The following is an 11,053-nucleotide window of genomic DNA, read 5'->3' as shown; positions in this document are numbered from 1 at the left end:
AATGCTTGGATATCATTTTTACATGATGCTAGTTTATTTGATGCATTCCTATATTATGATGTTTAGCATATGATTAGATGATGTGAATTACTTCGTTGTTGTATCTAATGCTTTACTTTTAGCATGTTAGATTTCCTATTCGTATGATGTTTAGCATATGATAGATGATGTGGTTGATTTATTGGATTATCCAACGCTTTACTTTTAGCATGTTAGACATCCCTATTCTTATGTTGTAGCACTTTTTAGTAGTGACGTCCTCATAAGATAGCTCTGATGATCTGGTCGGTGGTTTGGGATGTTACACGTGGGGATGGCTAGGACCCATGATGGTCTTATGATGCTATTAATGGTTGGGAGGAACCATGTACTTAGTTTTTTTGTTTAGTTATTGTGATTTTATTTCTATATATTGCAATGTTTCTTTTGTACATTACAATGTTGCTTTTAGTTTTTCCCTTTGCTGCTATGTTAGATGGCTAGATGCAGATCTATCTAGTAGCTATTGTGTTCTAGTGTCTATGCCTTGAGATGTGGATCTAGTACTCCATGGTGTGGAGGAATTTCATTCCTTAGCTTTTTACCTTTTTATTCTCTGGCTTGTTGTCTTGGGATCTCGTGGGAAATTGTGCTTTCTCACACGAGAATGCAAGATCTTGCATCGTGTGTTGGGTTTCTTCGTGTGGCATTTGGCACTTTCTCATGTGAAACTCAACACTCGTTTTGAGTTTCTTGGCTATTTGGCCAAGTATCTTCTCATGTCGATTAGTGCACGTCCTCCCATAGATAATACTTCCTTGCATAGCATGTTGCACATCTTCATGCAAAAATTTGTCTATTGTTGATCCTTGCATGAAAAATAGGGGGCATCTCTATTGGTTTTCAGGGATCAAATTTTGGTGATTCTAGTACCCTTTGGGTTTACTTAATTTTCCATGCCTTGAAAAATCTTAGTTTCTTTGTGTTTTTGTCATCTTGGATTTGTGTTTCCTATTTTGAGTGTGTCGGTTTGGGTAGTGGTGTTTGGAGATTCGTTGGTTGCCAGGATTGTGGTCAATTCTTCCATTGTGATCTTTGTGATCCCTATATGATGTTTTCATGTGCATTCATACTTGTAAAAAATATATATATATTGGCTTTTATTAAATCCTTGTTCCAAGGATCTCCAGGCAGGGCATTACATGTTTCCTTTAATCTCATCAAATTCTTCCCTTGTCATGCTAGATTCCTTGAGAATGGAATATATCTCCTTTTCAACCTTTTTGTTGTATAGTTCAAACTAAACTATTTTTTATCTCTCATCATAGGTTCCCCATTTGGGACATTCTATATCCTTCTTAGATTCGAGTATGATTTGCACATGCCCTTCTATCAGTTTTGTGTTCATCTCATAGCACATAGGCTCAATGAATTTTACTCTGAGAATGACTGCTTCCATGCATGTATTGTCAGCCTCTACCATGAAGCACAAATCATCCTTATATTTCTCCACCATAGAAGGAGGTATCCTATACCTCAGTTTCATCTAAGATTGGAAACTCTTCATCATTCTATCTATGTCATTATCTCTAACATTTTTAGGCTTCAATCTATAGCATTGAGTCACAAACTTCATTACACACTCACTACTATCCCAATTGATTAATCCAAGAAATTTCTTTGTAATAAAGAAAAATAAGTGAGTCAATAGGGACTCAAATCTAAATGTTGCGCTCTTCATTATCTTGATCTTTTCAATGTTGTCCAAAAATTGCAATCTGATAATGTCACACATATTCACTTTCCTTCCCTCAATAGCCATCACATATGCCGCATGAAGAAATCTAGCTGGTACAGAGTTAACCCTTGATCCATGGTTTAGCTTGTACCCTAATATCTTTGTTAACAATTTAACTCCTTTGTTCTACTAGGTTCAACCTTCATATTCCATCCGTCGAACTTCATTTTCAGGTTAGTCTCGACCATTTTTTTAACATTCTTCTCATTAGCAAGATTACAACCTTCATAGCTTAATCATGTGACCTTGTGAATCAAATCATTATCAATGACAACTGATGCATCAGCTGACCAAAACATATCATCATGACCCTACTCAATACGATTTGTGTCTATTCATGATTGTCAAATTCTATATAGGACATATACTTCACTAAATTCAACTCCTTCAAGTGCACATACTTAGATTTCAAGGATAAATCATTATTACACATATCACCTAAATCTTTGTGAATCTCATCATCACCAATGCTCTCAAACTTGCAGTGCACATAACTTTGAATATCTTCTATGCGTAACACATTTTTTGGAACTTGTAAAAATGCTCCCAATAGATCATCCAATAAAGAAAGAAATGGATGTTTCTTGAACTCATACCTTAGTCTATCACTAACATCATACACTTTCTAACTAGCCATAGCTCTGTAATTTGTAAATACTACAGTAAACTGGATTCAGTATTTCATAAAATACCTCAAATTTGTGATTTAGGGATTCTGCAACTTTTAGCTTCTCAAACTTTTACTTTGCACTTTAATTTTGTCAAATCACTCTTCAATTTTCTCAAGACACTTCCCCTGAACAAATGGTACACTTAATCTTGTTTACAATCCTTATATCATACTGCACATCAAATGTGTATCTACCACAAATTCAAAATACTATCTCTATCTACCGGTAACCTGATTTACACAATTTTCACTTACTCTGATCATATCAAGACTTTCACACTCAACCATAGCTTCCTCTCTATGTCTTCCACCTTTTGTTAACTGTGCAACCTCTAACTTTCTCTCTAACATTAGTTCTAACCAACTGATGCTATGTCTCTGCTAGAACTACTCAATTCAGGTGGGATGAGCTACAAAAAATCTATGACTTCAACTTTCCATCAGATGCATCAAAGTATTGTTCTTCCAATATTATATGTGAACTCTTTGGATTACAAGCTTTCACAAATTCTTCCTTGAACTCATCAACATGTTCCTTAATTGCTTATTTTTTACTGATATCACTTTCATTTTCTTTCCTTCTATTATCTTTGTTGTTGTTCCTTCTATAATTAGGATTCCTATTAAGGTTCCTTCTTTCCATTCTATATAAGTTTGTTGTGTGTCCAAAGTTATTGCATAACTGACATACAAGTGCATTCCTTCTTTGATTGCTTCCATTTTGATTCTCAAGTGCTCTGCAATTCCTTGCAATGTGTCCAGGGTTGTTTTTGATAAGGTAAACAGGTTTTAAGGGGTCCTAAAACCCATAAGTTTAACAACAAGAAAGGCTGAAAATAAGCAAAAAAATGCCCAGCCAAAACATAAGCCTTACGGCTGAAAATAAGCCCAAAGGCCCAGCCCAAAACAACTGCCCACTAAAAAGGCCAGAGAACCAACCAGAAAAATAGAGACCAGACAAAAAGCCAAAGCCAGGATAAACAAAAACCAAAGGACAGAGACCCAACCTAGCAGACTACTTCTCCATCTCGAGCATGGTCTGGGCAGCTTCGGCGCACTCTTGTTGCTCTTCTGCCTTATGATCCTGGGCGTTCGTCAAATCCTGCTCCATAGTGCTATCCTTGGCTTTATCCACATCCATCCTATCTTTGTCTCTGTTCCATTTATCATCTTCCTCCATCTGGTTCCTGTCTTTGAGATTTTCCAAGAGAGATAGGATGTTGTCGTTGATCGAAGCGAGGAGGGAGATCATTTGACTTGCCAGGTTGTGATTGTAGTTCTCAATATTTTTTACTCTCCTCTCCATCAGAGTCTCCCAGCTGTTCCGGTCGCCTTGGCTTTCTGCACCTGTCTTGCTCTTAATTTTTTCCATTTGGGAAACCCTATCTCTGACATCCTCAAGCTCATGGAAAAGCCATTTAATTGATCTAAAGTTGTCGATCATGCTATTGCGGGCATTGTTCAACAGATTCATGCTCGTTTCTCTTGCATTATCAGAAATAGCCACCATAGCCGGGTCAATTAGCTCATTGAGTCTAGGCTTCTCGAGGTCATCCACCAGGAGTTGGGGGTTCATCGCCTCTCTGTAGATTCCCATAGTGGCCGTTCTCACATTGAAGTTCTTCCAAGCCTTCCTTCTGTTATTAACTTGCACTTCCCCCTCAATCTGTCCAGAGTTGTCATTTTCCTCCAAAGGAGGCTGAGGATGTATAGGGGAGAGGGGAATGGGCAGAGAATCCTTTCCCTAACTACTGGAGCGCTCCATGCTCTCTCCCTCCCTCTTCTGTCTTTTTCTCAGTTTCTCCTCATCCAGCTCCTCCTTTGAAACCTTGTCAGAATCATCAGTATCCATTTCCTCGTCCACCTCAGCAGAGCCAGTTTTAGCTGGGGTATGACCTCTAGGGCTCTTTTTGCTGGGTAATTTGATAGAGGGGTAATCCTTCTTATGGATTTTAGTCTTCTTACCTGAATGCTCAAAAACCTCATCAAAGCTGATGCTCTCGACATCGTCGGAATCTAAGGAAAAACTAGAGCTGCTCTTGTCAACATCCGCCCCCTGGATAGGGTTTTTGCTAATGGTTTGAGCATGGAAATGCTCATGAATTAGAAGCAGAAGACCCTCATGCAGTGTCGAGTTGACGGTAGCTTTCTTTTTAAAACTAGAAATGGCCTTGTTCATCGAGTTAAAAAGATAATACGGGAAGGAGATCTTACTACCATGGCAAAAATGATTCAGAATCACAAAATGGTGAGTCCTAACCCTATCAAACCTGGGGTCTAGGGTTATATATTCAATGACAGTGTAGAGAACATACCTCCAGAGCTTCTTTATAGTATCCGTTACAAAAAACGTCTCTTTCTTGCCCAGCTTGTTCAGCTCTTCAGTGTTTTTCACAAAATCCTTGATTGCATTAGAAGACATCTTCTTGTCTCTGAAGAATTTATGCCCCTCCATCGGAATCCCCGTGACTTCAGCAACCACATCCTCAGTAATTTGAAAGTAGACCCTGTTCACCTTAACCTTACCATTATTCCACGAATTCACCATGCTATTAGTGATCTCAGGATCCGAGCCATGAAGTTTCTCGAAGAAATTAGTAACCCCACCCTTTTCCAACTCTCTCCAAACTTTGGCCTTGTTCTTCCACTTCTGAACTTCCCCCACCGGCTCCTTTCTGCTCCTCTCACCCGTCATGTTTACCTGATCCACTTCCACAATTCTCATGAACTCTGAACTGTGCAAGTTATTTGCATTCGAAAAAATGGTGATGTTTCTTTTATGATACCCGTGAATATACCCCTTTTTGAAAATAATGGTATCGTCCTTTCGAATGTGTCAAAATGTTAGAGGAAACCCCTTTTGCTGGTGAAAATCACGATGCCAATAATGGCACTTACCATTTATTAAGCAATCTTTATTATCCATAATTGCATTGGATTTGAGCCGTCCTTCCCAAGATTTTATCTTGGTCGATAAGCAACTTTGCCTCCGCCGGAAAATCTTTTTCGACATGCCAGGTCAGATTATTGGTGGCGTTAACCCCTTTATTAGCAAACCAATCAGCGACTGGGTTTGCCTCTCTGTAAACATGAGTGACGTGGACCTTATCAAACTTTGTGAGAGTGGTGCAAGTCTCAGCAATTATGTTCGCAATCGTCCACGAGGGAGGGGAAATACCATTAATGGTATTAATAATGTTTTTGGAGTCCCCCTCAAGCCAGAGTTTAGTAATCCCGGCTTCAAAAGCCAACTTGACCATCTTACTCGCAGCTCTTGCTTTAGCCAGATGAATAGTCTGGATTCCCAGTGGGGAAGCAAAGGAAGCTATTCCCTCCCCATAGCTATTTCTTATGATTCCATCGCAACCTGAAGGGCCTGGGTTACCCTTAGAAGCCCCATCAAAGTTGGCTTTTGACCAACCATCTGGGGGGAGAAGCCAGCTAGCATCCTGCCTTTTGAGGTTATGTGTCCAGGGTTGTTACACTTGTAACACATGAATTGTTTCTTTTCTCCATTATTGGATCTATCCTATAATCTTCCTCTTTCATTACCTGTAGGGTTAGTATTCCTAGACATTCTACTATTCTCATAATTACCATCAAACATAAGTTTCTTACATTCATCTACTTTATGTCCATAACCATGACAATTATAACAATAGAAATTAGTAATGGGCTTAAAAGACTTGTGCAATCTCTCTTCATATATCCAACTTCATTATAAATGAAGCATCTACCTCTGAATTCATGTCTTACTTCCTTGGGTGATTCATCTTACTTAGGTTTATCAACTTACTTTGTTTTCTTAGGTTCATCAATTTTAACTATCAAATCAATTAACTCAACTTCCTTTGATACTTTAGTAGATGTGCTTGATTCTACCTTACTCATATCATATTCCTTAGTGGATTCAATAACTGGATCTTGTTCTCTCCTGATTTCAACTTTCTTAGTTGACTTCTCTCCAATCAAATATCCAAGTCTTGTCTTGTCATAAGAAAGCTTCTAATGAAATATCTGTTGATCTATCTTCTCACTACCAAAATATAGTTTCTCTAAAAAAAATTTAGCTTGTGTTAATTCTCCTTTCACAATAATGTTATATTTCTCTAACTCAGCATGTTGAATCTTGATAGTATCTAATTCAGATGTATTTAATTCTACAATCTTTTGCCCACAACTATATATTGTTAATTAAAATATAACCATGCACATAGATAACTCATAATAGCCTCATTTGTTAACTAGGGAAACCTTGGCCAAGTTAAAACCCTAGTGTGGATGATAAACACTAGATGATTCACTAAATAATAGGATCATGTTAAGGATATTGACCCTGTTAGAAGTCTATGAAATACATATAGCGTCTTGAGTCCCTATTAGGAGACCAGGCCTTGTTACAAGCCTCAACCTTGTTAGGAGTTGGTAGAACAAATTCAATGTATGCAAGACGAGCCCACTACCCTAACATGCAATAATACAATTTAGTTCTTCACAAGATAGGTATACATACAATACTTGCTTTGTTGTTGTAACTCACACTATTCTGATCAAACATTAGATCTCACATCACATAAGGCTTGCATAATAGTTTGCATCACAATTATAACATCTCACAATTCATAAAACTCTACTCATTCGGCCTTCATGTGTTCACATGCTTGAAATAATATAAAATAACTTATAAATTAATACCCACATAGTCGGCTCAACATAACTTAGTAATTATTTTGTAGCTAAAATAATTCCTCAAGCCATATAGCTCTATTTATTGATATGCTTTTTTCTACTCTATTAAATACCCACACTAGTTTTTTTAAGCATAACTTGTGTCACATTGTTCATACACATCTGCGCACTTAACCACATCGTCATGATAGTGTCATGAAGCTTTCCTTAACTATGCATAAGGTAACTCTCAATGAGTCATCTTTCACTTTGGATTCTTGCATTTTGAACTCTTGAACTAGTAATCTTTGATTTCATGAGTGATATTTCTTGGAGTTGGTGAGCTAGAAACCATCCTTGTTGAGAAGATAAACCTTTAGATCCTTTGATAAAATACTTGGAGTGTCATAGTAATCTCTTTTCCATTCACTTCCATACAAATTCAAATTCAATCTAATAACTTGGGAAAATCGTCCTCTTGATCCATATGTGTTAGGGTATTCACTTGTTCAGTGGGAACCTCTATGGCAGTGTTGGTTTATGCCTCTTGCAAAATTATATCTTATCACCTCTCTTTTGGACAAGTGAGTGCTTTTACTATCCTAGTTTGGTACCAACATTTCTTAGGGTCATCCTATCACCTAGTACCTTTTTTGTCATGTTGGTTACAACAAGATATCAAGTAGATAAAGGAAAGTAACCTCAGGTAGTCTTTAACTAATTACCCTTAGTACAAAGTCACCAAAAACATAAAGCAAAAGAACCTTTATTTGATCAATCACCCAAGAACAACTCATAAGTTTAGTTTGATGCCAAGAGTAACCTTATTTATTTGAGTACACCCTTTGCATCTTGTCACTCAGATATGGATATGGGTCACACAATGATTCAATGAGAGAGGGAAGAGATGAATAAATGCCTTGATGACATATTTGAAAAACATAGAAATACTATTTTTTTGGCAGACCCTCTCATGAAAATATATCAGTCTCACACCTTATCTCAACTAGATATCTAGATGCACACCAAAGGGTAGAAAGAGATAAGAGGCAAGCCTATCAAGAAGAACAATCACAACATGAAGACCAAAATTATGAACCTTATGGAACTCATGTGAATGAAATATACAACAATGAGATGTTTAGACATTAAAGACCAAGTTCACTGCTAAAAACAACTTCAAGATACATGAGTGAAAGACTTAAGAAAATTGAGCATGAAAAGAAAGCCTTCCTTGATGAACAAGATGAAAAGGAAGAGCAATTTAGACTCCTAGAGTTGGAGAAAAAAATCTTGTTGGAGATAGATTAGAAAGCCTACCAGGAGGAGCAAGATAGACTCTTGGCTCAACAACTTAATGATCAATTTAACAACATGTGTATTGGTGGTGGAAACAACTCTGCAGTTGGAATATTCAAATGGGAAGAATGCTTCTAAGAGGGGGGGTGAATCAGAAGTACTAGCCTTTAGCCTATTTTAAATCCTTAATAACATATAACTAAAATTAACATGCATGCATATAAACATTAAACAATCATGAGAAACAAACATGCATCACCACATAGATTTTGGTAAACCAAAAACCCTCCAAGAATAAGAAGGTAAAACTGGGGTGGGGATGATAGCCACAAAATCACTGCAGCAATAATGTTTGACCACTTATGATGGTCTACCCTGTTAAAGGCCTACCCTGTTAAAGGCTTTACACTGTGTCACTAGTGACTTGATTAAAGGATTTACAAACACTTTACATAAAGTGTCACCCTATTAAAGGATTTAATCACCTTTTCAAAGGATCTACAAAATAGTTGTTAAGCTAACCTATCAACATAGGGTTTCCTTTCTAATACAATGACTAAAAAGTATTAGGTATAATAAACCTGATAGCTTACAATCCTTGATTGCTGAATACAGGCACTTGATCTATTTTCTTTGATCTTGATCCTCTGAGATCTGATATTTTTTTGTATCCCTTGCTTTGTTCTGATCAATTGAATGTCTAACTGTTGCTCTCTTCCTCTAAGTCTTTTTACTCTTCACTCTGAACTCCGCTATAGTTTCCCTTTACACTTCTTCATCCATTCATAATACAATGAGATTTCGTCTTCCTTATAAAGACGTTCAAAGACTTAGGGTTAGGTGTGGATCTATGATCCGTATTGAATCTCTGTTTCTCGCTCATTCCTTGCACTTTTGTTATTGGTTGCATGCCTTCTTCATTTTTCTAATTGGCTACATGTACTTTGCATAGGAAAAAATAAAAGATTCGATCTTATCTGTTTGATCCTTCTAGATCCTTCAATGTCAGCCATAAAAATGGTTTACATCTGAATTAGTGAAGTTACAAACTCATATGTGCATTCTGTGTTACTCGGTACTTACTAATTTCTGATGCTCGGCACATGTAACAAAACTATCTCACTCGACTCTTGTTGCATTTTTGTTTTGCTCGGCATTGTCTATGACTCGGCACTTAAATATCACTCGGCTCCTGTATCATGCTTGGCACCTGAAGTCACTCGGCACTTGATCTTCACTCGGCACCTAAAGATCACTCGGCACCTAAAGGTTGCTCGGCACCTAAAGATCACTCGGCACCTCAAGGCTACTCGGCTTCAATGTAGAAAGTGGTTAAGTGTGTTGGCACTCAAATGTCAAAACCATTTTGAGACTAACAATCTCCCCCTTTGACATGAGTGTCAAGAAAACTTAACTAAGCATTATTTATCTGACCTTATGAGTACATTCACTAATCTGCTCGGTATATATACAGAGGTTTAAAAAAAATTTGATCAAAATTTTGTAAGAAACAATATATACCGCAAAATTATTGTAACTCCCCCTGAGTTGATTGTGCCATTATCTATTCTATCTTGGTAACCAAAATTGTTGTGCTGAATATGTCTCATGCTATGTCTCATGCTTAAACTTGATATAACATTATATCTCCCCCTTTATCTCATCTCCCCCATTCTCTTTATCTCCCCCTTTTTGACACTTATGTCAAAGGGTTCTAGGGGTTAAGAACATATTTCGCCAAAAATGTACTATTTACCTCCATAATCATCCTGAGAGAAGCATCCCAATTACTCAAAGCAATTTCAAGAGATTTGTACTGGATGGAAGTCTTTGCAACAAGATGAACAAGACCATCTAAAGTAGACAAATTAGGGTCTTTCTTTAGAACATTGTCTACATAGGCTTGTTTCTTGTGGAGGATTTCCAAGTGTGGGGTGATGGAAGATTGAAGTTGTAGTAATTTGGCTTTGATGGTGCTCTCTTTTGTTGTCAATTCAGCCAATTCCTCCTAAGTATGAAGTGTTTGAGCAAAATGCTTCTCACTTTGAGCTAGATCCTTAGGTAGCTGCATGCTTGAAATATTTAGATTCCTCTCCAAGCTCATTATCCTCTGGCTTGTCTCTTGTGCAAAATATGAGAAGTCACAAAACTTTTTGTGCAATGAGAATATATTCTTAAGTACCTATTTGACCTTTTCAATTTTCTTGGCCAGTTCAACTTGTGATAGTGCTATTTCATTTGCAATTTTCTTGTTTACTTTCCCTTGAAATTTCTTTTCAGACTATTCCATTAGTTTTACATTAGTCTCTTGGTCTTCACTTTGTACCTGGTCTGCTATATTAGTCAGTTGCTCCATTATGGGCTTTGTTTCATCAAGTACCTTTAAATTGAAAGCATCTAGAAATATATCCTTAATTTCTACTAATGCTTGCCTCTGTTTGTACTCATACCTAAGTACCTCTTTCTTCTTCTTCCTTTCAAGTGCCTCTTGAACTTCAGTCATTTGGGCAATGGTCATGGTGTCAAAGTCTTACCTGGGAATGACTATCTCTTCATCAAGAGTAGGGTCTCCATAGTAAAGTACCCTTGCAAAATTGGTAGAACTCGAGCTTGGTACAGATATCTGCAATGGTATTGCA

Source organism: Cupressus sempervirens, chromosome 2, assembly GCF_028749045.1.
Source record: "Cupressus sempervirens isolate cs-2001-9-10 chromosome 2, ASM2874904v1, whole genome shotgun sequence".
Taxonomy (NCBI): domain Eukaryota; kingdom Viridiplantae; phylum Streptophyta; class Pinopsida; order Cupressales; family Cupressaceae; genus Cupressus; species Cupressus sempervirens.
This window is presented reverse-complemented; position numbering follows the sequence as displayed.